This window comes from Miscanthus floridulus, chromosome 7 (genome assembly GCF_019320115.1).
Source record: "Miscanthus floridulus cultivar M001 chromosome 7, ASM1932011v1, whole genome shotgun sequence".
Taxonomy (NCBI): domain Eukaryota; kingdom Viridiplantae; phylum Streptophyta; class Magnoliopsida; order Poales; family Poaceae; genus Miscanthus; species Miscanthus floridulus.
In genome coordinates, this window is record NC_089586.1 from 128,086,636 (window position 1) to 128,092,635 (window position 6,000).

The window sequence follows — 6,000 nt, forward strand, 5'->3', positions numbered from 1 at the left end:
CAAATGTCCCCATGTGGCATTATGGATTTAAGCCTCCCTCTAACTCCATAATTCAGTATACTCCCTTTCTCGGACCATTACCTCTTATAAATTATTATGATCGGACTTGTTTTTGGTTCTATAAATTCTCTTCCTTTGGAATCAAACACCGAAAAGGAAGACATTAGTAGCACAAGGGAGGGTCAAACTTTGTGATCCTTTGTATGTGGAGTGAAATATATCACAAAATTTGACTCTCACATTACATAGACTAAGCTTTCCCTAAATATATGCATACATATTATGGAGGATGAAATATATGCATAATTAACAAATTAATGCTCAAGTGAGTTTAATCTATATAATGCATAGAGAAAGCATATAAATACCAAAGTGAAATCAACATGATGATATCAATAGAAATACCACGTGTGGAAATCAATTTGATTGACACCACTTGCAATAGGTGGTGATTATTTGAAGTTTGATGCTTATCTCCGGGGACTCAATTTTCCATGCAATAAGACTACTACACACATGATAAGCTTGAAATAGTGTTAGTCTCAAAGCATCCAACTTATAGAATAACCTCTCCCTAAATTTGTGCATACAAGCATGGAATACTTATAGGAGACATGCATACTTATAGGAGATATGCACATTGATTTTAGAATTAAAGATACCACTTAAAAGATGATATCGCATGAGTGTGAGAATCATTTTCAAAAGTGATAATCGAGGGAAATTATCTATAATTTAGACTTTGGCATATATTAGATAAACAATTGTAAAACAAGCTATGTGCCATACTCCTAAGCAATTTAAACCATGTAGGTTTGCTCCAAGGGTAAGAGTGATACTGAGTAAACCTACCATAAGATATACCTAGTGTATGTATGACAAAAGATTAAACATACAAATGTAAACCTAGGCACAAAAAGGAACTAGATGATAGTTGAGATTGCAAGAAATTAATCTCGTTACCTAACATGTGAAGGGAATTTGGGTCTATAGTATTCACTAACCCACTTGGCAATTACCTTGACCATCATGATGCACCCTATGAAATGCACCCAAATTATGCCAAGTCTCCAAATTCCCAAAGTCCATCAAACTTCTCACTTTCCCTTCAGGATCCAAACCTTCTTGGTGCTCTTCATGTTGAAAATGATCTTCTTTGGCACCCAAATGCATTTGGCCCCATTGTTGGCCTGCTTATTCACCTTGATGGCCACCACCTTGTCATTTTTTCTTCTTCAACAGATAAGGTGTGGAGGCCTTTTTGTCCACCTTATTGATGTAGGTGTTGGAGAGCTTGCTTGTTTCCTTTTTGTTTTTCTGTTTCTTCTTAGCTCCTCCCCCATTCTTCACCTTGTACTCATAGGACTTGTGGCCTTCCTTGTGGCATACATATCAAACCATGGTTTGTCCTTCATCAAGCTTCTTCACTCCCTTGACGATGTTATCTTGATGAAGTTGGGCTTGCTCCGTTTTGCCTTTTACTTAAGTTAAGTCCTTGGTAAGGCGAGCCACTTCTTACTTGAGTTGCTCATTCTCCATTGCGACCTCTTGTGTGCATGTATCTACAACAACTTTCTCAACACAAACTTGGTTGCACAAGGGTGAGTCTAAACATAAATCATTGCAAGAAGTAGGGGCATCCTTTTTAGGCATGTCAAAAATTGATTTTTTTTAGGTGCCTCGGTGTGGGTAGTATCGACGGCTTCAAAATTAGCAATTTTATTTATTAGCTCATCATAATGTTTGCACATGATTTCTATTTTAGCAAGTAAACTTTTATATGCATCTTGTGAGCTAGCTAACTTTTCTTTTAATTTTTTTATTTTTCTTTATAAGTTGCTCATCATTGATTGTGCATGCATTTGTTGTTGCACTAGCCTCAAGTTACTCAATTTTAGTAGATAGTTCAATATTAAGATTAGCAAATGTCTCATATTGTTCAAGCAAGGTTTTATATGCTTCTTGTGAACTATCTAGCTTTTCTTATAATATTTTTAGCTTCTTTTGTTGACTAGTGTAACTTTTAGCATATTTAAGATTTTTTTGCACAAGTTGCTCATAAGAAGGTAGCTCATCATCACTATCACTATTATTGTCACTATCACTAGGGATAGACTTTTTGTTACCTCGTGCCATAAGGCACACTCGTGAAGTGCTTGATGATGAGTGCTTGTACCATCGCCTCTTGTGATGGTCTTCTTCTTCATTTAAAGAATCATCCCATGACCTTATTGATGTGAGGGCTTTGTCCTTGCACGCCTTCTTCTTTGTCTTGGGTGTGGGCTTATTTGGACAAACTTCCACAAGGTGCCCTAATTCTTCGCATCCATAGCATCATTTCTTTCTTTGCTTATTTTTTTGATTGGTGAAAATGAAATCTTGAATTTGGATGAGCACACCCTTGACATTGAGCCTTTGGATCATCTTCTCCACCTTGTTGATAAGTTTAATTGATTCTTCATCAAGGTCAGAGGTGGAGGAGGAAGATTGATCATCATCTTCTTCTTCTTCTTCTTCTTCTTCACTTGAGGGGCTTGGGCTTGAGCTTATCTCAACTTGCTTGCCCTTCATCTTCTTGTGCTCACTACAAGTGAGAGCTTTGCCTTTGCTTGATGAAGAGGCTTCTTCATGACCCATCTTATGTGACATCTCAAATGCCACTATCTTGCCAATGACTATGGCCGGTGTTATGATGTTCAAGTCCTCCATGTTGTGAAGGATGGTGATGATGCTTGCATATTTCTTTTGTGGTAGCACGGAGATGATCTTCCTCATGATGTCCGCATCACCTAGTTTTGTTAATCCTATAGAATTGAGCTTATTGATAATTAGATTCAAGCAAGAATACATATCACGAACAAGCTCATCATCATTCATTTCAAAAGAATCATAACTTTATTAAGCTAGGCAATGTTTTTACTCATGAACATTACTTGTGTCGTCATGGAGCTCTTATAATTTTAACCAAATTTCATGTGCTGTATTTAAAGTGAACACTTGGTTAAACACGTCCATGCTAAAAGATTCAAACAAGCAATTTTTAGTTCTAGCATTGAAATGAATTTCTTTTTCTTCACTCTTTGTGGGTTTATCGGGATTCTTAATGGGTTTCATCCCGTCATGAGTAACTCTTCAAACACTCAAATCTACCACCTCAAGATGACAAGCCATTTTAGCTTTATAGTAGAGGAAGTTAGTGCCATCAAAGTGTGGAGGCCTAGAGGTATCCATTCCAACCACTCTAAATAGCATCAGCTCAACGGCGGTGAAGCCAGAGATCTAAATTGAGCCAACCGGCTTTGATACCACTTGTAAGTGACCGTGACGCCTAAGAGAGGGGGTGAATTAGGCAACTTAAAAATTTACTCTAAACTATGGCCTCTAATTCCACCTAGTCAAAACCCATGCAAGAAAGTAATCTATCTAGATGTGCAACTACAATTTTACTAGGTGTGTTGCTATCTCTACCGCAAAAAAGTTATACAACCTAGGTTCTAATCACCTATTAACTAAGCTAGAAAAGTAAAGCAATCAACCAAGGTAGCAATGTAAATGTGGAAGGTAAAGATGAGGTAGAGATGCAAACTCCCATCGATGACTTTGGTATTTTTACCGAGGTAACGAGAAGCGCTCAAACTTTCCCCTAGTCCTCATTAGAGCCCCTCGCAAGGAATCCCACGCAAGGGTCAAGCCCTTGGTCAGGTAACTCCATGGATAGCCTCGGTCCTTCTCCACGTGCAAGTGGGTCTCTGGTATGCCTTCTGGCAAGCCTCTCTCAGAATGCTCCCCGCAGTACTTCACTATCAAGCTTCCGACCGAACCGCTGCGGGCCTTGTTCTCTTTGGTACACGGTGACGGCCACACCATAAATATGGTTAGTATGATCTTGCAAGACTACAAGCTCCTCCGATGTACAACAATGATCCACACAAGCGCCGAGTAATAAGAGGTGTGCAAACCTCACTAAACATTAAGCCTAAACCTAGAGCAAGCGTATAAGCGGTGGTCTAATCAACCTAAGCACTTCGTAAAGCACCTACGCTAATCACCTAATGAATCACTAAGCACTATACAAGTGGAGATCACTAAAATGGTGTATCAACACCCTTGGTATATTTTCTCAGCTCTCCACACTTCAAATGGCCGGTTGGGGAGTTATTTACAGCCCCACAAGTGAGAACTAGCCGTTGGACGCCAAGACCCAACAATCTGCTAGTAAACGGACGCTGGTCCTGTCCACACCGAACACGTCCAGTCTTCCCAACCATTGAAGCTGATGTGTTGATCGGATATGGCGCTGAGTTCGGTCACTTGCCACCAGACGTGTCCGGTCACGTTTGCGCCTCTCTAGAACCTTTCTGGAACTGATCGAACACTGCTGCCTGGTGTGTCCAGTCATTCATCTGCCATGTTCGATCACGCTGATGGTGTTGCCATGATGATGAATAGTGTTGTCGTTGTGTTCGATCATGTTTCTTCTTTAGCATCCGGTTGCCTACTGACGCTTGCTGCTATCTTGGACTGCCCATCGGACGCATCTGGTCCTTACGAAGGGTGCATCCGGTCGCATCTGCCAAGCTTGTTTTTCACAGTTTTACGTCCGGCTTGGTTCCCATCTTTGTGCTTGGACTTTGCTTGATATCTTGGGTCTTCTCTTGTGCTTCTAGGGTCTTGCTTATTGTTGGGTACCTTAGAATAGGGTACCCCAAGCAAAACATCAAATGGGTCGGCGCCAGCTAGAAGGTAAGTCATGGGCCCCTCACCCACCATGACCGAGCCCACTGAGTCCTCCCCCTCCTCACCTCGAGCCTCGAGCAGGAGGTCTCGGCATCCTAACGCAAACTCCGCTTCGTGCGAGGCTCCCCAGGGAAGGCCTCGGCAGGGAACGCCGTCTCCGCCTCACCCGAGGCCTCTCGCCCGAGGCCTCGGCAGGAGGTGCGTTCTCCGTATCACGCGAGGCCTCTCGCCCGAGGCCTCAGCAAGGAGCCTGATCTCTATCTCGCGCGAGGCCTCATTCTCCGTGTCGCTCGAGGCTGGCTCATCCGCGGTCCGTTGCCCCCCCCCCCCACCTCGGCCGACCTTCCCGACAGCATGTCATGTCTCATTAATGCTTCAACCACTCCCGCAATCTCAGCCAGACGGTGGCTCAACGCCACAGGACGGCCGACATGACCCGAGGTCGCATCAGCGCCATACCGGCTAGGACAGGGCACGGCAGGGATTACCGGCCACTGTGTCCTACCGCTGTTTCCACGATCAGCGCCATACCGGCTGGGACAGGGTACGACGGGGATTACCGGCCACTGTGTCCAAACGCTATACCCATGATCGGCCGCCCGCTCAAGGCCTCGGCACTATACACCAGGGCCCCAGCGATCTTGGGGCTCGAGCCTGCCGAGACCCCCCCACCGCAGTACAAGCCTCGGCACCGACCAAGTCTCGGCCTCGCGCACAGCCCGTCCACAGTGGCTTGCACGTTCGCCGCCGCGTCCACTCCGAGGCATTCCCGGGGCTCCCACGACGCACAGGATCTGATGGGACGACCATGCCGCCACCGGAACAGGTCACAGGGTTCGGACATACCATCACGCCGCCACAGGAACAGGCCACAGGGTTTGGACATGCCGCCCCTGTTGGCATGACGCCGCATAGTAATACATGTACTGTCCCTGTCCTCCCTTCAACTATAAAAGGAGAGGACTTGGGCCACTTAGAGGGGGAGAATACCTGGTAACACACAGACACGCCCACACTCCCGCCACTTGAGAGCAACGTCTCAGACGGCCCACACGACACCTCGCCGAGACCTAGGATCAGCTCCCTCTCTCACCCAGCTTGTAACCCCCTACTACAAGCACTTCGGTGCAAGGAATACAAGATCAATCCCTCAGACTGGACGTAGGGCATCGATTGCCTGAACCAGTATAAACCTTATGTCTCTTTGCATCACCATCCAGTTCGGGAGCACGCAGTTCACATTTACTGGTCGGTTGAGGACCC